Source organism: Odocoileus virginianus, chromosome 28 (genome assembly GCF_023699985.2).
Source record: "Odocoileus virginianus isolate 20LAN1187 ecotype Illinois chromosome 28, Ovbor_1.2, whole genome shotgun sequence".
Lineage (NCBI taxonomy): Eukaryota > Metazoa > Chordata > Mammalia > Artiodactyla > Cervidae > Odocoileus > Odocoileus virginianus.
This window is the reverse complement of record NC_069701.1, coordinates 18,144,364-18,170,224: the sequence shown is the minus strand read 5'-3', so window position 1 is coordinate 18,170,224 and position 25,861 is coordinate 18,144,364. Positions and strand designations below refer to the sequence as shown.

At 38.9% G+C, this 25,861-nt stretch overlaps 1 protein-coding gene across 3 annotated transcripts in view; it reads left to right on the top strand.

The window, feature by feature from the left end:
- Nucleotides 1-25,861, top strand: part of LUZP2 (leucine zipper protein 2) — a 478,324-nt gene that overhangs the window by 328,203 nt on the left and 124,260 nt on the right. The gene's annotated exons all lie outside the window — the stretch shown is intronic.

Below are 25,861 nucleotides of genomic sequence, written 5' to 3'. Positions count from 1 at the left end.
GTTCATTGGAAGGACTGATGCTGAAGGTGAAACTCCAATACTTTGGCCACCTCATGTGAAGAGTTGACTCATTAGAAAAGACCCTGCTGCTGGGAGGGATTGAGGGCAGGAAGAGAAGGGGACAACAGAGGATGAGATGGCTGGATGGCATCACTGACTCGATGGGCATGAGTTTGAGTAAACTCTGGGAGTTGGTGATGGACAGGGAGGCCTGACTTGCTGCGATTCATGGGTCGCAAAGAGTCAGACATGACTGAGCAACCGAACTGAACTGAACTGAACATCCTTATCAGACTATAACTAAAGAGCTCTTCACAATTCCTGCCTCACAAGAAGAACTGAAGTTATCTCATGGGGGTAATCCTCTGTATAACCTCCCTATCAGGGAAGGGAATTAGACATATTTCTTGTCGAAACCTACAGTGACTCTTCTGTTAGCCATGACAACCAGCCTAGAACCAGAGGTTCCAAGGGGAAAACTGTTCGAGAGCTTTTTTTATAAGCAAAGTGACATCTACCAGATTTAATGGTAACATGCAGACAGCCCCACTTTTCTTTAGCAAATCTATCGGAAAGAGGTGATGGAATAGGTAATGTTTATCAAACAAACACTGCTGGGCATGAAGTGCTGTGCAACATGCTGTGAGGAATAGAGTGAATGGATCCAGCAGCCCGCTTAGAGCTGTGCAGTGGGGAAGCGGAATGCATCTGTCAACATCATGTGTTATGTGGAAAAAATGGAGAAGCTCTTTGGGGGTCTTTAAAACCAGGAAAGCGTCATAGAAATGATATTTTTGCTAAGCTTGGTGGACTTCCGAGGATTTCAGTCTGTGCAGAAATGTAGGAAATGGCAGAAATATGACCACAATGCTTGAGAAATACTTCGATTAGGATACTTAATTAGAAAATGAGATTCTCACAACTCCCAGCAGTTTAGTGGGAGATGAGCCCAGAGATAGACTGAGGTCATGTTGAGGTGGACAGTTGCTGCTAATGGTATTAATTCTAGTCTTAAAACCTGTTTCCTAGGAAAGCAGCATAGCCAACAGAAAGAAGTTGAGTAACATCTCTTGATGTCAAAAAAATTGTTAATGAGTTACTAGGCAACCCAAGTAAGAGACAGAGTATAAATTATGGACCTTTCTTTCTTTTTTAAGAGGATAAATTAATAGTAGGTTTCCACCAAAGGAAGGAGGAAGGATTCCTTTTATAAGTCAGTATAAATTTGCATTCTCTTCTTAGGATAAAAGAAGACTCCAAACAGTGGGAAAACTTAGATTTGAAGTTCCCAGGAATGTATGAGGTGCACTTTTCATTTGTATTTTGATGGTCTGGATTACTTGTCATCTTTGGTTTTGCTACATTCTTCCTTTTGGCAACATTTTAACGAAGCGCTGTTGTGTGTGTGTATGTGTGTGTAGCTCTGAAGCTGTTTTCTCTGTTTCTCTCAGTCATGTCATTCAAGTTTCATTGTCCTCTCTTCTGCCCCTAATGTTCTTTTTTAGAAACTAGTAACAGTTGGCCTCCCATTTCTACTGCAGGTTGAACTTGGCCTCAGGTAGGGCTGTAGACTACAAACTCCCCGGCTCTCCTCTGACAAGGCTGTTTTTCTCTTGTCAACTTAAAAGCCTCCTGTTATCTTTACATACCCTGTGAGACGTACAGTCTTACTGCTCTACTTGTGATGCTTGTTTGTCAAGGAACTTGAGGCAGATTCTTAGGAATAAAAGGTTTTGGGAAATCTGATGTTTTCTTATCTTAGAATTTCCTCCCATGTATAAAAACAGAGAGAGGAAGGCCAGCATCTTACCTTCTACATATCTATTTCAGTGATTCTCAAACTATGGTCCCATGAACTAGCTGGGTGTTCTCTTAAAAATGTACATTGGGTCTCGTATTCCCAGAGCTGTGCTCAGGTGCTCAGTCATGCATGATTCTTTGCAACCAACCCCACAGAGTGTAGCCCATGAGGCTTTTCTGTTCATGGGATTTTCCTGGCAAGAATGCTTTAGCGGGTTGCCATTTCCTCCTCTGGAGGATCTTCCCGACCCATGATCAAACCCACATCTCCTGCATTGAGGGCAGATTCTTTACCACAGAGCCATCAGAGAAGCCTCATATTCCCCAACATTAAAACTAATCAGCTCTAATAGGGGAACTCAGCTGAATATCAGTGTAAACAAGAACCTCAGGTAACTCCTTCAAAGATGCTATCACCCTCTGGAAATATATATATATATATATATAAAATCATATTATATTATTTTACATTATATTAATAATCTTAGCCTTCCTGTTTAGATGCAAGGCCAGGATCCCCATAGTTCTCACTGAAACTTGTCCAGTCATCTCAAAAACAAAATTTCTAGTTGCACTTCTTCCACACCTTTTGGACCAGCATCTAATTTAAACAAAATCTAGGGTGGAATGCTACAATTGTCATATTACTATTGGACCAGAGTATAGCACCTGCAACTATCATAACCTTGTTAATCAGCTGTGCTCCAATAAAAGATAAAAAGATTTTTAAAAAAGACAGAAAGCTGAAGGTGCTGAGCTACAACAAAATAAAGTATAAAGTAAAAACCTCCCCCAAAGTACTTTTAAGGTTTAATGCCACTTATTATCTGTAGCTGTTCCTAGCTCCTTTAAACCTTCCTGCCTCCAATGCTTGTTCCCATAGACTCCTCTCACTACCCTTGTCAATGCTGTGTGTGTGTTGTGTGTGTGTGTGTGTGTGTGTGTGTGTGTGTGTACACATTAGTCGCTCAGTCATGTCTGACTCTTTGTGACCCTATGGACTGTAGCCCACCAGGCTCCTCTGTCCATGGGATTCTCCAGGCGAGAATACTGAAGTGGGTTGCCATTTCCTTCTCCATCAGTGGTGTCAAGCAGATGTTAAAGATCATGGCTACCTAATGATGCTTTTTCCTACATGTAATCAGGAGAATGGAAGAACAAAATAGAGGGAAAGTAAGAGCCAACAGCCTTCCAAGAATTTGTTCACATAACAAATATGATTGACTTTACCATATTTTTTGTTCATATTTCCCCAGCACCTTTGGGACTACTCCCAAATCATCTTCAGGAATCTATTCCAAAAATGGAAGATTTTCCACCCTATGACTAAGTCTTCCTTTGGGAGTTTTGAGAGCTGTTCGGATAAGTTGAGCAGATGTAGAATTAAAAGCACTTAGCCCCACACATACTGGCAAAGCAATTGAGAGGAAAGCGTGGATTGCGGAGCATAAAATGGTATCAGTGCTGGAGAGTAGCCAATTTGTTAGAGTCTTTTAAACAGAAGGGTACTAATTTCATTGATCATTGTGTGAAACTAAACTTTCTTGTTTTCTTTGTTTAAGGAAACATTCCCATCCTCTCTGTTTTAATCTTATATGATCTAAGTATAGTGCCATCCCTACTTTCCCCCCAAACTAACATGAAACATTTAAAATCTCCCCTCTTGTCCATGGAAAAGGATGTATATCATTACAAAAAGCTGTTCTTTTTTCTAATTGTTTCCTCATCAGACTTCACATTTCAGATACTTTCTTAATTCCTGTGTCACTTCTGTCCAGGTTACAAATTTTTCTAAATTTCCCTCTCATTCTCTCTAAACCACACCTAGTTTCAACTTCAGTGCTAGCCTGCTCTTGCTAAAGGGGAGGTTAGACAGAAGTTAGGTTATATTCAGATTATGGCTCTGTGTGTGTGTGTGTGTGTGTGTGTGTGTGTGAGAAAGAGAGAGAGAGAGCGCACAAGAGAGAGAAAGAGAGGTCTGCTGTGACTTTCAAAGTAAAATGTAAATATTAACTTTTCTGAGAAGCCTTCCCAATCTCCCAGAAATGCGAATTTCCCTCCCCTGGGTTCCACAAAACCTAGTTGATACTGTTGTAGCCACACATTTCGGGAAACAAACTCACTCAGAAGGACAATGCAGATAGTGGAGTGCAGTTTATTACATCAGCGGGCCCAAGGTAGAGTCTCCTCTTAGCCAAGGACCCCGACCAGTTTTTGTGAAAACCTTGTGTACCCTAATTGCACATGCCCACCCCACCTCCCCAAATTCCCTGAAACTAGTCTGAACAAAGGAAAAGAAAGATACAATCAAAGTTAACCTGTGATTCATATGCTTTAAGCCTAGGTAATTAACAGTGGACAATTATCAATAGGCCTGTGGTCATACCCCAATAAGCATAATAGAAGGCATGATTCTATTCAGTTACACAGATAATTAGGGTATTCTTTTAGGCCTGAAGAGTCTAGGTAGGAGCCCTGGGGCTCTTCCTTCCAGGGGGCCTGATTTTCCAGTTGTTGTGTCGTTTCCATAGATACTGGGCATATAGCTCAAAGTCCACAGTCCGGCCCAAGATGGAGTCCTGCTTTCCAGATGGAGCCTGTTCTGTCTGTTTCCTCCTTCAATATCTATAACTACCATTTACTGAGTCAGTAATATAGCATGTTCAATCTATATCTGTATTTCTCAGTATATTGTAGGTTGAAGTCAGATGGCAGGTCTTATTCATCTTCATAACCAAGCCCCAAACAAGTATATAGCAGAATTATAGAAAATGCTATTGGAATTCAGATTAAAGTCAGTTTGAGGTACAATCTAAATAATATTTGAAATGTGTTATCTCTTTAGGGAAATTCTCTTTACAGATATTTTCAGAATTATTAATAGACATCAGTGATAAGAAGAGGCGTCATATATCTTAAATAAGTAGAAGATAATATTAAGAATTTGTTACTTGATTCGAAAAAGAGAGTGAAAAAATTATGTCTCCTCTTAAAGTACACTACCACCATAGACTCTGTGACTTTCATTCTTCATGAGGCAGCTTAGCAGAAACTGGAGATAACAACCCAGATGATGAATGAAATGATAAACTAAGTATAAGCAGGAAAAAAAGCAGCATAAATAGAATTTTTTAGCAAGTCATGTAAGTATGATCCAATAGATAACGAATCTTGGATGAAAGAGTCCAGGGACCTCCTATAAAGGGAAGGAGAGCTTGTATTTGCTATTATAAAGAGCACCATCTTATGAGTAGAATATTTTATGGTTTATGGTTTTTGCCCTCGGTGAGTACAAAGCAACCCTAGAGATTATTGTAGTAAACTTTGTCAGTTTTTGGCTTCAGCACATTTAATCTATCTCATTATCTTATTTGCATTTTATTCTCCCATTTGGAGGAATTTCCCTTTGGTTGTAGTCTTACTACCGCCTCTGTTGCCTTCTGTTTACAGGCGCTGAGGGAGGGCAGACCCTTCTGCTATTTGTCTCTTGAACAATCATATTACTTAAACCTCCTGATCATACATGTTCTACCAGAATTTTGAATACTTAGAGAATATTTTGGAAGATCCCTTATAAGTGCATGTTCAGTCACTCACTTGTGTCTGATTTTTTGCAACCCCTCAGACTATAGCCCACCAGGCTTCTCGGTCCATTGGATTATCCTAATACAAATAATGGAGTGGGTTGCCAATTCCTCCTCCAAGGGATCTTCCCAACCCGGGAATTGAACTCACATCTCCTGTGGCTCTTGCATTGACAGGGGGATTCTTTATCACTGAGCCACCTGGGAAGCCCCTCCCTTAAAAGTAGCTGTAATGTTACCTTGCTGCGTATTTTCTAACCCTCATCCTGCAACCATACTCTACCATCAAAATCTTTAAGTCTAGCAGTTTCTATATATACGTGTATGTATATGTATATAAGCACACATACAAACATTTTTTTGTATGGTAGCAGGCATCTATTTCTGTTACTTGCAGCCTAAAAAACTGTCTCTCAGAGGTAGAATTTCCTGATTTTTTTTTTTTTTAGTTAATTGTGTTTATTTTTTTTTTTTCCATTGCTTTTTTTTTTTTTTTATTAGTTGGAGGCTAATTACTTTACAATATTGTAGTGGGTTTTGTCATACATTGACATGAATCAGCCATGGATTTACACGTGTTCCCCATCCCGATCCCCCCTCCCACCTCCCTCTCCACCCAATCCCTCTGGTTCTTCCCAGTGCACCAGGTCCGAGCACTTGTCTCATGCATCCAACCTGGGCTGGTGATCTGTTTCACCCTAGATAATATACATGTTTCGATGCTGTTCTCTTGAAACATCCCACCCTCGCCTTCTCTCTTAAAAAACTCGAAATAGAACTGCCATATGACCCAGCAGTCCCACTTCTGGGCATACACACCAAGGAAACCAGATCTGAAAGAGACACGTTCACCCCAGTGTTCATCGCAGCACTGTTTATAATAGCCAGGACATGGAAGCAACCTAGATGCCCATCAGCAGACGAATGGATAAGGAAGCTGTGGTACATATACACCATGGAATATTACTCAGCCGTTAAAAAGAATTCATTTGAATCAGTTCTAATGAGATGGATGAAACTGGAGCCTATTATACAGAGTGAAGTAAGCCTTAAAGATAAAGACCATTACAGTATACTAACACATATATATGGAATTTAGAAAGATGGTAACGATCACCCTATATGCAAAACAGAATTTCCTGATTTTTGAGTAAGGATTTGAGTGAAGAAGCAATAAATCTCCCACAAGTTTTTTTTTTTTTCCTAGTTTTGTTGCTGCTGGCTCAAAAATTCCCAAGAAATTTGGTCTGTTTTAATCTCTGTCACAGACTACTGAAGGGTTGCTGCTGCAAGCCATGTGTTACGGTGGGATTTGTGACTTCCAGAGGAGAGAATTTCTATCCAGGGTCAGAGACTTGACTACTTGGAGTTACTTGGAGCTTTCTGTGTAGCAAAGTTTTATTAAAATGTAATGTAGAGATAGGGAAAGCTTCTGACATAGACATCAGAAGGGAACAGAAAGAGTGCCCCCTTGCTAGTTTTTACCAAGGTGTTTTATGTCTGTTAAAGTGAAGTCACTCATTCGGGTCCAACTCTTTGCAACCCCGTGGACTGTAGCCCACCAGGCTCCTCCGTCCATGGGATTCTCCAGGCAAGAATACTGGAGTGGGTTACCATTTCCTTCTCCAGGGGATCTTCCTGATCCAGGGATCAAACCTAGCTCAAGAAAGCTGTTAATCAGATAAGAGACACCACAAGGCTGAGGGAGTTTCACCAGGCCCCTCTCCCACACTATGCATTTTAAGATAGGATGCCAGGAGGTGTGTCATTCCCCAGCCATAAAACAATTGACAGGAATACTGGTTTGTTGAGTCATTATCAGCCCAAGGTTTGAGAAAAGAAAAAAGTTAGTCTTAGGTGGAACCATTTTGAAGAAAGGCAAATTCCAAAGCAAGTAGATAGTTTCAGTAACATAGCTTAAGAAAAACATCTCCACGAGAAAAATGCATTGGTTAGCTCAAAGCAGAACCAGGTGTGGTCATGTGGTCAACACAGAATTAAAAGACACCTCTTTTAATTTTGTGTAGCGAAGGGAAAAAAAAAGCCTGCCACTTGCAGTTTATTTCTATTTCCTCCTGCCACTTGGGGACCTCTGGCCTTCCTGCCTGTTACCATCTCACTATCATTTATACAAAAGTCTTAAGGGACTTTCTAGTGTATATAATATATTTTATTGAATACAAATCTTTGTGTGATTAAAATCCTTATCCTGATCATTTTCTTGGTAGGAAATCCAATAGTGATTGTTCTCTATTTGTGTCACAGATTACAGTATAAATGTAAGAGAAACAATAAGGAAATAACTTGGTCAAGGGATGAATTTATTCAGTTAAACATCTCTCCTGAAAAGTATTTGTTTCTGTGTCTTACATTATTATAAACTATTAGATAATGAACAACTTTTTAATTGATGCTTCCTTTCTTCCTATACTATTGTTTAGGCTCATCCTTTAGAAAAATGGCAATACTGAGTTACAGTGTAATAAGACCCTTAAGACAGTTAAATACATTGTCAAATTATTTTCCAAAAGTGCTATACAAATTTATTATCTGTTTAGTCATTTTTAAAATACTTGTTCACTATACTTTCACTGTTCCTCTCTTCCTGAGTGTTTCATATTCCCTTGATTTTGTAAACAAATATGGTGCATAAAAATGTTGTCTCTCATGAATTTGAATTATGTTGATCATTAGTGAGGTTTTCAACCACCACAGTCTCCTCTGTGGCAATGGTTGATTAATGACCTTAAACCACTAACACATTGTTCCTTTTTTATCTGGTTATTAGTAGTCTCAAAATTTAGTCATCTCTGTCAACAGTCTGCTACCGTCAACCCCAGTTGTCATGTACACTTAGTTCCAAAGATCACCCATTCTGCAAGTTGTGCTATCGGCCTGAATGCATATCCACTGGATACCTCAGTCTTGAATTTAATTGCCTGAAAAGTGTACTTCCCTTGGAAGTACCTCTAGTCTGCCTCTGAAGACTCCGCAGACTCTCTTTAAATCAAATTCCAGGCTGTCCTTCAGTAAAGAAAAATGGTTTTCAAATTTATTTCATCAAAGACTTATTTGAGGTATTATCACAATTACTATTCCATAGGGCCAGTATTCTACAGAACCCACATTAAGAATTGTTTAATAGCATCCAAAAAAATTAATTCAGAACTTCATGAAGTCAATGTAAACATTTCTTTGAGAATGACTGACCCAAATTTTGAGAGTTTTATGTGTAATGTGTAATGACTTTAGGAAGTAATCTTCCCAAACTGTAATGAATCACAGGTATTTATACAAATATCTCTTCATTCCTTATCTGCCTTACTAAGGAAATGATGGAAGCCTAGACTTCCCTCACATTAGTTATATCTGATTCTGGTCTTCCATGGTTCGCTTCTTCTTCCTGCTTCTGTTCCCTTCCACCTCCTCCCTTCCTTCTTGTCTCAGGCCCCCTCCTCCCACTCTTATACCATCTTCCTCCTTGTTATAATGAATGTTGAAGTTGTTCGGATTCCCTTTCATCTTTCCAGACACTGTTTTTCCCCATATCACTCCACTGAACCACTGATTTCTTATATCTGAGTCGTTATTATTGATTGCAGACTTTTCTCAGTATTTACTTAAAATTACTGAAAATCTACCTTATATACCAGTGCTAATCTTTCTGAAGGAGGTTTGTTCCCTCTCCTATCCTATGCACAAAGTTCGGTACTACTTATCGGTACTTATGTCCATCTGGACTGATTTCACACTGTATTTGCTTGCTCTCCTTGTTGCAGTCTCCACTGCACTCCTTAATCCAAGCACTTTGTTCCCTGCCCTGGCTGCCGTAGCTCAGTAGTGCATCTATTAAACTATTTAAGGAGATTAAAACATTTTGGCAGATTAGAAGGCATATTTAAAATGTTAATTACCTATCAATTCTTCAGTACTCCTCTCCTCCCGTTCTGATCCCCCATTTTATACTTATCCAAATGGAGAGTAATTTCAGTATACAGAAGCAGTAGAAACACATGGATCTTTTAAGTTAACCAGGAAGCTGTATTTGAGAAGAATCTTGCACCCTGTTTTAATTTCTGATTCAGTCTCAATGATATATGACTATATGGCATATGCAAAATGGTATTTTTTTCTATTTACTAAGCACTTGTACTTTCCTTTTATTCTCACACTGACATAGCAACAGGCAGACATAATCGTAGATGGAGAAACAGAGGTTTAGAAATGTCGCATCACAAATAAGTCCATGGTGACAGCCTGCAAAAGGGAGGCCCAGGACTAAAACATAAGCCTTGTGAATTCCATTCCATGTTTTTGTTTTTTTCCTCTCCAACACTTTATCAAATAAACAGTGGAAAATCTTGGTTTTGACTGTAAGAACCACATTAGAAGGCTTTTTCCTTTGTTCTAGTCTAATCAGCCCGTACAGGTGCACACCGCATGAGCAGATGGAAGTGCAATTAAGACAGATGTGATGACAGCTCATTCACAGACTGTGATGCTTTAAAGCCCCAGTCCTCGCCGACAGGCAGGCACAGCGGGCATAACGCAAGAAGACTCAAACGTGGGCACAAGATCTGGACAAGCTGTAGGTCGCTCCAAACTTTGAAAGCAAAGTGGCGTTTAGAGATTTTGAAATCCTACATCTATTCATAATTTCCTTAGGTAATGAATATTTTTTACATTGTTGAATATCATTAGAAAAAATAAAAGTCAATGCAGGATCATCGATTATTTATGCACTATAAGCCCAGTGAGAGATAAGTCAGAATGAGAGAGGGACAGAAGCTTTGGTGTCCAGAGTGAGAGCTGTTACATCTGTATTATATGAAGAGCCTAGATGAGTGCTGGGGGCAGGCTTTCAGTAATCCTTCTTTCTTTCCTCAGGAAAACCTTTAAACCTTAGACATTATTTTCAACATTAAAAATTTCTATAAGTAGGCCTTCTGGTTAGGATAACTTACAGGCACTGAGGGAAGAGGCATCAAGATGAACATCCTCATGGGTCCAAATGGCAAAGTTGAAGCCCAATGGGCATTATGCTTGGGGTTATGCCCTCAACCTTCTTATTCCTTGTGAGATTGTTGTGCAGAGGTGCAGAAGAGCACGCACCTGTGGTCAGATAAAGATTTCCATCCACTTCTGTGTTCAGTTCAGTCGCTCAGTCATGTCTGATTCTTTGTGATCCCATGGACTGCAACATGCCAGGCTTCCCTGTCCTTCACACCAACTCCCAGAGCTTGCTCAAACTCATGTACATTGAGTCGGTGATGCCATCCAACCATCTCATCCTCTATCATCCCCTTCTCCTCCTGCTTTCAGTCTTTCCGAGTATCAGGGTCTTTTCCAATGAGTCAGTTCTTTGTATCAAGTGGCCAAATTATTGGGACTTCAGCTTTAGCATCAGTCCTTCCAATAATTCAGGACTGATTTCCTTTAGGATGGACTGGTTGGATCTTCTTTCAGTCCAGGGGAATCTCAAGAGTCTTCTCCAACACCACAGTTCAAAAGCATCAATTCTTCCACACTCAGCTTTCTTTATAGTCCAACTCTCACATCCATACATGACCAGTGGAAAAACCATAGCTTTGACTAGATGGACCTTTGTTGGCAAAATAATGTCTCTGCTTTTTGATATGCTGTCTAGGTTGGTCATAGCTTTTCTTCCAAGGAGCAAGTGTCTTTTAGTTTCATGACTGCAGTCACCATCTACAGTGATTTGGGAGCCCAAGAAAATAAATTCTCTCACTGTTTCCATTGTCTTCCCATCTATTTGCCATGAAGTGATGGGACCAGATGCCATGATGCCATGATCTTTGTTTTTTGTTGGGTTTTAAGCCAGCTTTTTCAGTCTCCTCCTTCACCTTCATCAAGAGGCTCTTTAGTCCCTCTTCACTTTCTGCCATAAGGGTGGCGTCATCTGCATATCTGGGGTTATTGCTATTTCTCCATGCAATCTTGATTCCAGCTTGTGCTTCATCCAGTCCAGCATTTCATATGATGTACTCTGCATATAAGTAAATCATCAAGGTGAAAATATGTAGCCACTTCTGTGTAGCATTGTGCAAATTTCTTGACCCCTCTGAATGTCACTTTAATTTACTTGTCTGTTGAATGGTAATACTGGATTTTGCTAGCTACCTCTCAGTGTTGTTAAGAAGCTTGTATGAGATAATAACTGTGAAAGTTTGACTGTTTTAATGATTTCTATATAATTCCCTTCTATAATAGTTGAGTTCTAACACCTCCAAGGAATCAATAAGCATAGAAAGACCAACCTGGAGACTCTGCAGAAAGACAGTAATAGGAGATCATAAGAGAGAACCAGAAAGAACTTGAATCTATTTCTTCCTCTCACTGTGCAGTGGTCTTAAAGTTTGTGTGTGTTAGACTCTTCTGAGAATAATGCTAAAATATAGGTTCCTGGACCACATTACCATAGATTCTGATTCACCCAGTCTATGGAGGAACCTGGATTCTGATTTATTATTAAATACTCCATGTGGTTCTAAGGTGACTTGAGGATCATAATGTGAGAAATATTGACTAAACACTTTATCTATGATGCTTACTCACCAGATGGGTAATAAGTGGCTTGGGAACAAAATTCATAATTAATTGATTTTTGCAGACTCATAGAGTATGAGACATTAGACTAGTGTGTTTTCAGCTGAAAACAGTGCTTTTCCTTTTCCTGTGTTCTGTTAATTAACTTTAGTGCTAAAGATTTGTTATTTACCACAGTTCACCTCATATTTTAAGAATTAAGATCCAGGTTCTGAATTAAGGTGAGAGATGAGTGATCAAATGTGGCAAAGATTGATGGCTTTTTCCCCCAAAGCTGTTCTCTCTGTTCTAAAAAGATACTCCACTTTAATCTGAGCAAATTGACGTCCAGAATAAATATTTCCAAACCTCCTTTGCAACTGGCTGGGCCATGTTACCTGTCCCTCATTCTGGCCACTGTTCTATAAACAAAAGAGATATTGATAGCTTCCAGGTTGTAGCCATAAAGGAAAGAAATTTACTCTTCTCTTTCCCCTTCCGTGATGGTAGAATGTAAATACAGAGGTGAAGACATCATGGACCAAACAGTCCAGTCTGTTTGGTTAACACACCAAAGAAGTTAACAGAGACGTTAACACCTCCAAGGAAGAGAATCACATGGCTTTGACTTATGTGTTAGAAAGGCAGAAGAAAGAAACTTGTATCTTGTGTAAGATTCTGCTATTCTGAGTCCATACCATGCAAAACTAAACCCAATTTGTTCTAATACATGCATCAAATAAGTACCCAGGATTAGAACAGTGAAATATTATAATGCAAAATGAGTAGCCTTACTTATCTCACTTGTAAAATGAACACTCTAGTACCTCTCTTCTAAGGCTATTAGAAGAACCACAAGATGTAAATATGCATGCAAATTGCATGATGAAATGCCTGCAACTTTGTAAATACAGTCTTCTAATGATTTTAATTACTGAGTAATTTATGTCATTATTTATAAGTCATTGACTCTATGATAAAGATACTGTGCTAAGGTTAGTAGAATAACTGAGATATAAAGAAAAACTGACTTCAGCTCTAAACTTTAAGTGGAACTTGAGTGATCTCCAGGCCAAAAGACCTTGAGTAGAAAACACTAGCCCAGTGTACGTTTGGCATCAGACCCCTGATGATTTGCTGGAAAACATAACCACAAGTCAGGCAGGGGCAATGTTGAGTTCCAAGGCCCTTACAAAATACAAAGGTAATGTCTGTGAAAGTGGATACTAGAAAGGTTATTTGGATGACTGATTTACTATTCATGGAGACTGTACAGTGCAGGGTTTTTGTTGAAGGCTTTTTGAATCATATTCCCATCATCATGAAAAATAACCCCGTCACAGTACTACAGCCAGAAAGATTTATGTGTGTGCTTTTAGCATATTTGAGAGGGCTGCTTAGCAACAATGCTAGGGGAACATTTGAAGGTAGCCATGTGTTAGTTAGATAATATGTATTATTTAAAACCACTCAAGGTGGGGTGGTGAAGGTGAAGGAATGGGAGCAGTTAACTTAAATTATGTCTACATGATATGAACTAGAGAGATTTTGCTGTGAGCACAAAGCCAGACAACGGAATGCCCACTAAATTGTGTCTGTATAAATTGGGGGTAAGTTATTACATTGCTTTCAGCAGTGCTTCTCAAACTTGAGTGAGCAGCAGAATCACCTGAAGTGCTTGTTAAAACGGCCAGACCACACTCTCAAGGTTTCTCATTTGGTTAATTCTGGGTAAACTGGGGGCCCAATAAGTGCCAGGTGATTCTGGAGCTGCTTGCATTGTTTGGTCAGTGCTCAGTCATGTCTGACTCTCTACGACCCCCTGACTGTAGCCCACCAGGCTCCTCTGTCCACGGGCTTCTCCAGGCAAGAATACTGGAGTGGGTTGCTGTTTCCTACTCCAGGGGACTTTCCGCACCCAGGGGTTGAACCCGCGTCTCTTGCGTCTCCTGCGATGGCAGGCAGATTCTTTACCACTGAGCCACCTGGGAAGTTGCTGCTCGTCCAGAAAACAGATTTTGAGGCCCACTGGCTTACAGGAAGTTCTAGGAAAGTTTGGTAGGTAAGCAAACTGTTTCTGTGTCAATATCTTTCAAGGTCGTAGGGTTCCTCTCATTTGCTATCAACAGAGAGGTTAGATTATAAAATTCTAGATAGTGAAGACTACATCTTGTTAGTGTAACTGAGGCTTTGCCTAGTGCTGGGCATTTCTTAGCTGCTTGGGTATTTTGGTTTCATTTTTTAAGAGGTAGCCTTTCTGCCTTCTTTCTTCTCCTTCATTGTGGCAACACTCCAGACAGCAATACATTCTTTCAGGCGTGTCTGTGTTGTGGAAAGTGCTTTGTATGACATGCCAATAATTGCTTCACAGGTGAGAATTCTTCCTCTGTTACGGACATAGCTGCATTTGGGGGTGGGAGGCAGGGATAAGGTTTTTATGAGCCTGGACCATGGAGACAGGAGATCTGATGGAAGTCAAAACCTGGGTTTGAATCTTGGCCTTGTTTTTTATTTGCCATGCGAGTTGAGAGATTCACATAATCTGTGTCCTTACTTCACTGTTCAATTCAGTCGCTCAGTCATGTCCGACTCTTTGTGACCCCATGGACTGCAGCACACCAGGCTTCCCTTCCATCACCACCTCCGGGAGCTTGCTTAAGCTTGTGTGCATTGAGTTGGTGATGCCATCCAACCATCTCACCCTCTATCATCCCCTTCTTCTCCCACCTTCAATCTTTCCTAGCATCAGGGTCTTTTCCAATGAGTCAGTTCTTCACATCAGATGGCCCAAGTATTAGAGTTTCAGCTTTAGCATCAGTTCTTCCAATGAATATTCAGGGGTGATTTCCTTTAGTAGTGACTGGTTTGATCACCTTGCAGTCCAAGGGGCTCTCAAAGAGTCTTCTCCAACACCACAGTTCAAAAGCATCAGTTCTTCAGTGCCCAACTTCACTGTTCAACTTCACTGTTACATGGTTTTTTTTTATTTGGAATATTCATAACTTACCTTATGATACATCAAGACTTAAATGGGTTAATGCATTTAAAGTTCAACTATATTCATTTCTTTTAGCTGAAGGTTTTTTTGATTCTAACTTAAGGGAAATAATTATTCCTGGTGAAAATATTTAGCAATAGTAAAAAGGAATGACTGAGTACTTGCAAAAAAAAAAAAAAGGTGAATGATGTCTTAGCAACAGAGGTTTCTACAATGGGACAGAGATAAAGCTAGATCTGACTATCTCTGTGTCCATAAGGTAGGCAGGATGAGTAAGTGAAGGGGGGCTGTTGGTATGAGTATAAAGACGAAGGAATATACATACTGTAGGGCAAGAGCAAATTAGCCAATATTGCTGTGGTCAGGCGCTCTCTCCCCACAAGTTGTAAACACATGGTTGTGGAACAGCTGAGAGCATTTGTAAAGCTGCACGTGCAGTGTCCTAAACAAGCACCAGCTGAAAAATTCTTGTAGGTGAGGCAAGTCGAGCTGCATTGAGCTTCACAGTCATCGTCGCTGCTGCATCAGCAGTTAGAGAGTAAAGTCTGCCTTGCTGATGCTCATAATGAATGTCCATAGTACTATAGCTCCTCGCATGTTCTTCCAGCTTCCCTACTCACGTCTTGCCTACCCTGGTTTCAACGAACGGTGAGATACAGCAAGACAGATACAATTGATTGTGACATGTTGCTTGCTTAAAATTGTACATTTGTAAAAATACTCAATTTACAAAACTATTTTTTTTCTGTTTTGTATGCTTGGTTGTTGTTCAGTCACTCAGTTGCGTCTCTTTGTGACCCATGGACTACAGCATGCCAGGTTTCCCCACCCTTCACTATCTCCTGGAGTTTGCTTAAAGGGAAAAGACTCTGATGTTGGGAAAATTGAGGGCAGGAAGAGAAGGGGGCAACAGAGGATGAGATGGTTGGATGGCATCATCAACTCAATGGGCATGTCTGGGTTTGTCATAGCTTTCTGTCCAAGGAGCAAGCGTCTTTTAATTTCATGGCCACAGTTACTGTCGGCAGTGATTTTGGAGCCCAAGAAAATAAAGTCTGTCACCGTTTCCATTGTTTCCCCATCTATTTGCTTTGAAGTGATGTGACCGGATGGCATGATCTTAGTTGTTGGATGTTGAGTTTTAAGCCAGTTTTTTCACTCTCCTTTTTCACCTTCATCAAGAGGCTCTTTAGTTCCTCTTCACTTTCTGCCATAAGGGTGGTGTCATCTGAATATCTGAGGTTACTGATATTTGTCCCATCAATCTTGATTCCAGCTTGTGCTTCATCCAGCCCAGCATTTTGCATGATGTACTCTGCATATAAGTTAGCTCAGCTGATAAAGAATCCTCCTGCAATGCATGAGACCTGGTTTTGAGCTCTGGGTTTGGAAGATCCCCTGGAGGAGGGCATGGTGACCCTCTCCAGTATTCTTGCCTGGAGAATCCCCATGGACAGAGGAGCCTGGCTGGCTACAGTCCATGGGGTTGCAAAGAGTTGGACATGACTGAGTGACTAAGCGTGCACACACATTTCACTCTCCTCTTTCACCTTCATCAAGAAGCTCTGTAGATCCTCTTCACTTTCTGCCATTAGGGTGGTGGTATCGGCATATCTGAGGTTATTGATATTCCTCTTCAGCAATCTTTGATTCCAGCTTGTGATTCATCTAGCCCCGCATTTCACATAATGTATTCTGCATATAAGTTAAATAAGAAGCGTGACGATATATAACCTGAGATACTCCTTTACCAATTTTGAACCAGTCCATTATTCCATGTGCTTATTCATTTTTAATAAGTGACAGAAAGGGTATTTATAGTTTAATGCCTTGTGTCTGACATACTATCCATCATTTCAATAGGTCTTAAGTTCTTAGTGATTAATCTACTACTTGAACTTTCAAAGAGATCTCTGAGGTATAAGACCACTTTATAATAAAGCAAACTTAATATTTCTAAAGTTTTAATAAAATTTTAGTAATATCCAACTACTTATACAATCATGCTGATACTCCTCAAAGAATATATATTTTATATGGAAGGTCCAATATGCTTCGTTTAAGTGGTGAATATACTGATTATTTCGGCCTATTGCTTTGTAGATTGTGAAACCAGATACTGCTTTGTTTTTTGATAAAGTTGAACAGATTTATTTTAATAAATTTTATATTTTAGAGTAGTTTCAGTTTCACAGAATTGAGCAAAAAGTAGATACTCATATACACCCTATACCTCCATATACCTGAGACTTCCTCTACTATCAACATCCCACACAAGGGCGAGTCATTTGTCGTAATCAGTGAACCCACTTTGACACATCGTTGTCACCCAAAGGTCAAAGCTTACATTATGGTTTACTCATGGTGTTATATATTCTGAGTCTTGACAAATGTGCAATTATATAATCCACTCCTACAGTCTCATACAGAATAATCCCACTCCCAAAATAATAATAATTTCACTGCCTCTTCATCCCTCCCTCTCTTAGACCCTTAGCAAATAGTGATCTTTTCACTTTCTCCATAATTTTACCTCTTCATAATGTCATATTACTGGACTACTATAGAATGGGTGCTTTTCAGATTGACACCTTATATTTAGTAATGTTCATTTAAGTTTGCTTTTCGTGGTTTGATAGTTCATTTCTTTTCAGTGCTGAATAATATTTTATTGTCTGGATGTACCACATTTCATTCATTCACCTACTGAAAGATATCTTGGTGGCTTTCAAGTTTTGGAAATGATGAATAAAGCTCATTGTGAAGCATGAGCATCCTTGTGAAGGTTTTATGTGAACCTAAGTTTTAACTCCTTTGCATAAACATCAAGGAATGCAATTGCTGGATCATATGTAGAGAATATATACATAGTTTTACAAGAAACTGTAAACTATCTTCCAAAGTCATTGTGTCACTTTATATTCTCAGCAACAGTGAGTGAGAGTTTCTATTGTTGCAACCCTTGACAGCATTTGGTGTTGTCAGTGTTTTGAATTGTTGCCATTATAGTAGTCAGTGGTATCTCACGGATGTTTTAATTTGAAATTCCCTAGTGACATATGATATAGAGCATCAGTACATATATTAATGCCTTTTTACCCACCACACATAGGTTAGAGGAGCAGTTATTTAAAGAAATGAATGATTAAATGAGTCAAATCAAAACCAAGGTTCTGACTTTAATAGTGAAATTTGAGGTGGAGAGAGGTAAATTTGTCATGAAATCCTTCAGTGTCGTCATGAGAGCAACGTCCTTGTCCACAGCATTCAGAGTGCTGAATGCATCTGAACACAGATGCAACCTCCAAGAGCAGAATACTCCTTTACAGGCACTCCAGGTACTCTTGCTAATCACAAGTAGGGGAACTTTTGTATGACTGTCGCTCTGTGAACTGTCCTGTGAACACCCTTCGCATGTTTGATCTAAGCTGCAAGAGCATGCGTTCAGAGCATACTCTCTTTTAGTATTGTAAATATTAAAGAAACTGAAGAGCAGATAGACCCAACCAGACAATTACTAGCAAGTACTGATAAGCAGAAATAAAGAAAATTAAAGTATGAATAAATAAGCCCTCCATCGCAAAGTGAATCTGCACACCAAATTCCAAAATACATAAAATCCCTAGTGCTAAGAAAGATAGTAAATAAAATTAACAAAAAAGAATTTAGATTTTTTTTTTAATCTGACCAAAAAAAAAAAAAAAAAACCTTTTGTTTTACTTTGTTTTACATGAACAGGATGTATTGGTGGCTGTGAATAAGGGTGCGGGGCTGCCGGGCAGTGTCTAAGCTGGTGGATCCTTAGGGGGAGTGCAGCTATTCATATACCCTTGACCGAAGACCTGCCCTCCGCTGTCTTCGTCTTCCACGGAGCGCACAGCTTTGGGAGTGAGGCTCGCGGAGCCGTGAGGAAGGAAGGGGGCCCTCGCCTCTGTCCACAGCGCCTACCGCTACTCCCCATTCGGTGGTTTAGCGAGGCCCTCCAGTCGGGCCCGCCCGGGTGGGACCAAGCCCTGGCGGAGCCCTGGCCGAACCTGACTCTCCAGAGGAAGTGAAAGCTGTAACATGGTTTGACGGGATGAGGCGGGAACTACGGCAGGGCGGGGCTGTGTTTTATGCAGTTGTGCCGCTTGTATTTGAATGTGGAAAATATATTCTGACACAATTTTTTTTTTTTTTTTTTTTTGGCATCCTGTGCCTGAGGAAATGGTCAAATAAATTTTGGTAAAACTCCAAAAAAGAGGATTCAGTTCTCTCACAAAGTCAAAGAAAGAGAGCGATTTCTTCTGAGCTGCTCTAAGTCGCTCAGATGGGTTCCCAAGATGAACGGGCTTTATTGGGCTGGGAATTCCCAGCAGAATTGCGGAGAGAAGGTGGCAGATGTTCAAGTCTTCAGTGGGCGAATCAGGAGGAGAATATACTCAGGAGTAATTTCAAGTGAATTAGCTGATGTTTTCTAGTGATTTCACAACAAATTTACTTTGCCTTGTGACTGCTCTAGGGGGAAAGTTATTTTATAAACCATAATTTATTTTATTGCCTAGAGGGTTTTTATTGGTTGGTAAAAGTGTATGTGTCTGGAATTGAAAGCTCAAAGACCACTTCCATGTTTATGTACACTCTGGTTATTGCCCACACATTATTCAGTAGAAATCCAGGACTTGTCTTCATTATTTGCTTATTTATCCCCAAGCAGAGAATGAGTAAAAGCTATACAACATGATGAAGACCATGGGTTCTGGCAGAGATGAGACCTGGACTAATCTCAGCTCTACCACTTAGGAGCTGCTGAACATGGGTAGGCTAAATAACATCATTCAACCTCAGGTTTGTCATTTCTAAGATGGAGATGATTCAGAATTTTTTCCCTGTAGGGTTGCTGCAAAGAATCATTGAAATAACTTATGTAAAGTAACTTTATACAATACCTGTTGCAAAATAAGCATTCAACAAATGCTAGTTTAAACACACTCTCAATACTCAGTGGACGCCCACCTCCCACCCCAGTTCTATTGAGTATAATTATAATACTGTCTTAAGTTTAAGGTGTATAACATGTTGACTTGATACATCTATATATTGCAATATAATTACTACCATAGATTAGCTAACACCTCCTTCAGCTCACCTAATTACAATTTCATTTTTGGGTGTGTGATGAGAACATTTCAGACCTACTCTTTTAGCAACTGTATATGATATAGTATCATTATATATAAAATTGCGGTGTTGTACATTAGATCCCCAGAACTTACTCATCTTCTGACTAGTACTTTGTGCTTTTTGACCAGTCTCTCCGTTTTCCAACTATTTAGTCCCCAATAGTCACTGTTCTACTCTCTTTTCTTACAGATTCAGTTTTTTTTTAGATCACACATAGGAGATATTATGCAGTATTTATCTCATTCCATCTGACTTATATCACTTATCATAATGCCTTCAAGGTCCATCTGTATTGTTGTAAAAGACAAGATTTCCTTCTTTCTCATCAATGGATAATATTCCAAAGTGTATGTATGTGGATATGTATAAATTGATATATAACCATTATGATATATTCTTTGTTCATTCATTGGTGGACACTTAGATTGTTTGTATATCTTGGTTATTATAAATAATGCTGCAGTAAACATGGGAGTGCAGGTATCTTTTCTATATCCTGCTTTAATTTCCTTTGGATATATCCCAGAAGTGTTGTTGCTGGATCATAGGGTAACCTCTATTTTTAACGGTCTTGAGGAAACTTCATACTGTTTTCCATAATGGCTGTACTAATTTATATTCCCACCCTTAGTACAATAGTATCCCCTTTTCTCTACATCCTCAAAAACACTTGCTATCTCTTGTCTTTTTGATAACAGCCATTTTAACTGGTGTGAAATACCTCATTGTGGTTTGCTTTACATTTCTCTAATAACTAGTGATGTTAAGCACTTCTTCATGTACCTGTTAGCCATTTATATGTCTTCTTGGGAAAATGTCTGTTCAGTTCCTCACTCATTTTTAATGAGTTTTTTGTTATTGTTTCTGAGTTGTATGAGTTTAATTCCCCCGACAAAATATTGCCTAAAACTTAACTGCTAAGTAAACCTATGCAGGGACAACTATTAGATATCTTCATGAGTTTGAAATACAGAATGCTTCCTGCTTTATTTTCCTAAAGAGTAAATCTGATCATGTGACCATCTTGCTAAATATCTAATGTCATGTCTTCAGTGGCTTGCAGGGCCCTGTTTGACTCACCCCAAAGCTGCTCTCCCATCTTATCTTTCAACTCTTTTGTACATCCTAGGGTCTAGTACACATACTCTTCTCTCTCTCCTGCCATTTCTTATTGTTTGACTGAATCCTTTACACATCTAAAGGCAGCTCAGTGCTATCCCCTGAGTAGGTGCCTCCCCAGAGCCTTGCTACTACTGTCAGATTCCTCCAAGGATGTGACCTTCTTTAAGAGAGGGGTTGTTTTACCTCCATTCCTGGTACATAAAAAGTTTCTATAAATGTTGATACGAGTATTAATGCTTTATTTCATGAAGTTATTTCTGGAATGAATGGTGTCTCATTTATTTAACAACACTTTTTAGCCCATTAGAATGAGAGTTGTCTGATAAGGGAAGGGGGGTTTAATGACAGAAGAAGCAGGTTCTGTTTCCAAGAGAGCTGTCTATTTTAAAAGAAGACCAAAAAAGATATCTAGAGAAATACTATTGAGAGTAGTGTTTTCCACAATAAACTTTTATCTCTAAGAGCAATTAGAGGACTCAAGAGCTAGAAATGTGTGTCATCTTCTAAAATAACAGTTCAGTCACTCAGTCGTGTCCGACTCTTGGTGACCCCATGAATCACAGCATGCCAGGCCTCCCTGTCCATCACAAACTCCCAGAGTTTACTCAAACTCATGTCCATCGAGTCGATGATGCCATCCAACCACCTCATCCTCTGCCGTCCCCTTCTCCTCCTGCCCCCAATCCCTCCCAGCATCAGGGTCTTTTCCAATGAGTCAAGTCTTCTCACGAGGTGGCCAAAGTATTGGAGTTTCAGCTTCAGCATCAGTCCTTCCAATGAATACCCAGGACTGATCTCCTTGAGGATGGACTGGTTGGATAAAAATTGTGATTTCAAAACTCTGAGACTTCTTGGAGCACTGTCATATTCTTCAAGAAGAGTAGTCTTTATTTTTTGCAAGACAAATTAAAACTTCATTGAAATAATAAGAGCTAATATTTATTGAGTGCTTATTATGTGACAGTCACTGTTATAAATGTTTTGTTTATGTGATCTCACTTAATACAACCACTCCATTGGTCATAATAGTTATCTAGTTTTATGAGAGGAAAAACAGAGGCATCAAAAACCACAGAGCATATAAAAAAGTGAGATTTAAATACAGTTGTTTTTAGACAGACAGAACTGAGTTGTTCTAAAAATTCAGTCACTGTGCCATGTTATATTCATACTGTTTGAAAAGTGATCTTGTAGGTATGTGATGAAGCCAACCTGTTCAGAGAATATCTAATTAATATCCTCAGTAAATTGAAACATATTAAAACTATCTTTTTACCTATCATCAGAAAAAAGTCACCAAATCATATCCCTTCTTAATAGTCCTGAAGCTGCAGGAAATCTGAGAGATGACCTAGATATTCTTCATTATTTCACATATGTCGACATTGAGTGTCTAGTGACACTGGTTATTAGAGCTAGTATGTTGCTAAGCTAAGAATAAAATTCTCATGAAGCACTCATACATTTTCTAATGAATTAGAGCCAAGGTCAGTATGCCATCCTGTTCCTGAGATAACCTTGACGAGGAAATCTTTGAGCACTTATAAAACTTTTGTTACGCCTTTAACCAATTTGGAGTTCAAGCTGGCGAAGCTGAAGCTTATCTGGGGTCCCTACCATCATTTGACTGAGGGTGGTTTAAGTGTTTACAGAATGATCTGGCCACTCATGTCTACTTAATTCTAAATCATTCTGTAAAAATGTAAATCTTAATTAAAGTAGCAATTAGTTTACATACAGATTAAATCATAGCATTATATTTAAACAAGGGAATTACTTGAATTAGTTGTTTGGTTTTCAACTATCTTTCTTGCTGGCTGCATTATGTTTTAGTGTAATTTTAAAGAGAATATCTAAGTCTTTTTTTGACCAAATGTGCTTCAGCTGTCCAAGTTCTGCATTTATATTATATAAAAATGGCTGACTCCCTTTGGCCTTTTTACCCATTATAGATTTGAAACTATTTTATAGACAATTTTATTTTCATCCATTTTGAAATTCTACTTTTCTCCTTTTATGTGGCTTAGAATAAATAGACCTTATATGTTTCTTATTTTATGCAGTTCCTATGCAGCTGAGCTTTATTAAATGGGAGGATATTTTCTCTTCTTTATTGATCTCTTCACTCCTTATTTTAAGACAAAAATCGTCTTTAAATTTTAGAGTCATCAATTGTAAAGTGGATTGTGATTAACAGCATTCTTGGGGTGGAGGGAACCAAAAATAATAAATGAAAAGTGCCTAATATTGTAGACCACATCCTGATTTCAGAAGCATTAAAAAATGGAAAAATTGTGCATCCCACAAATTGATGAAATACATGTTTATGGTTTATATCAGTCCAGTAACCCATCCCTCTCCTGAGATGTGCTTAATAAGAGACTCTTAGGGAATTTGTAAAATATTATAACATCTGCAGATACTTTAGAAGCAAAGTATTTGTCACATATTACTCAGAAACACTGTTGCTTTTCTTTATATGGGATATAATATTTTGAGTTCAACTGTATTTGAAAGAACATGTCCTTTTTTTTTTAGGCATTTAAAAAACATTTCAATTGAAACAAATGTGGCTCACAAGCATTCTTATATAGTGGTTTGTGCAGTTTTAGAAACTTCTGAAAAGGAGATGCTACCTGCCATGAGACACAGAACTCTCTGGTTTTATTTTGAATACCACTGCAGGTGTTTTTACTTTTGGTTTATACTTAATTGCACGTTGAAGACATTAACACATGTTTTCAGCAGCCTGGCAGCAGTGGTATATTTTATTTAAATCCAGAAAATAATGTGATACGCATATTTACATAATTTATTATGTTTGACAAACCTAAGTGTTCCCAGATTTTGACTTTCACCATGAAAATTCATTGAGACCTCATCAACCTACCTTGTAATTAAGTACACTGATTTACAGCCTCTTTTTCAATTGTCACAATAATTCTATTCTTGTCTTATAATTATAGAACCCTCCTCCTCCTTGGTTCCTGCCTATTTTCTGAGCCTCATTCCCCAGGTTTTCTCTATCCTACATGAAATAAATTCATGCTTTGCTTGATTGAGCCATTATTGGTTTATGTTCTTTGCAAACAAAAATTCAAATTTCATTTGAAAGTACTATGTAAAGTGTAAATGCATAGTAATTTTAGAATTTTTACATTTCCATACAGCAAAATGAATAGAGATAGGCTAGATTTATGTATATTTTATGTATGTTGAATGTATGTTGGATTTGAGCTAGCACATGCATGTATGCTTAGTCACTTCAGTCATATCTGACTGTTTGCAACCGTATAGATTCTAGCCCCCCAGGCTCCTCTGTCCATGGCATCCTCCAAGCAAGAATACTGACGTAGGTTGCCATGCCCTCCTCCAGGAGATCTTCCTGATTCAGGGATCGAACCCAGGTCTCTTATGTCTCCTGCTTTGGCAGGTAGGTCCTAGCACCACCAGGGAAGCCCAAGCTACCATGCAAGCTGCAGTGAAAATGTGATGCTTTACGTTTGAGGCAAAATTCAAAACTAGATTAACAGATCTGCCTATTATATTTTCTTATTATCAGATTTGAGTTTGAGTTTTATATATAGATAAGAGGAGATATTAAGTGACATTTTAGGTAGGTTCTCAAGAAACTAGGTTCCCAAGAAGGTTGGGACATTTGTTTTAAGTCACCCCAGATTTATGCAGTGTCCAGTTGGGAGACTTTCTTTTAGTAGGAAGTAAGCAGAGTCTGTATTTCATTTAGTGAAGCCAAAATAGATGGATATGTTCTCTGCCTACATCCTGATGCAAGCATGAACATTAGATATAAGCTTGGATGTTTGGATTTGGTGTGGGGGAGGCTACTACTCTGAATCCTAAGATATTGACAAAATTACAGTTGTGTAGATAGGGTGGACAAAAAGATTTAAGCCAACATTAAGAGAACAGAGAAGCTGAAGCTAGAAGCATACAGCTGAAGAGCCCAGGAGTATATATACTAGCTTTAGATAAGTGTGAAGGGAGTGGAGGGGCCATCAACATCACCAGAATTCAGTATATCTCTCCCCATACTCATGTGTTCTTTTTTCTATGTTATATTCTGTCTCAGATGAGTTTTGATATAGTGATGACCCTCAGTATATTTTCCTAAGTAATTCTTGAAAATAAACTTTTATATTTGAGTCTCATCAGCAGCTTTTATGTTACTTTACCAAATGTGGATCAAGCCTCTGATTGGCTGAGTTTTAATCTTATCCTTTTCCTTGATAGAGTGCGTAAAGTTAGTATCACATAGCCACATAGAATTAGCATGGAAAAATGTTTCTCCCAAGAAAAATCAGGATGTGGTTATTAGAAAAAGGATAGTATAAGCTTGATAGGCAGGGAAAACAGACACCTAAACATTTTATGATTCTTTTAATCTACTTTTTCTTATGTCCCAGCAAATCATACTCGTAGTTGGATCGTAGAATTAGGGTTATAGTTACATGTGTAAGTTGTTATTTTAGACCTTCTGAAAGCATCATCCAATTTGATAGGGATGAGATCCATTGTTTAGAGGGTGGATAAAAATGCTACATGTCTGATTACAAAATTGTTAAGAGTATGTTCTTAATGCCTGAATGATGTGTTGTCGTCCAGTTGCTCATTCACGTCCACCTCTTTG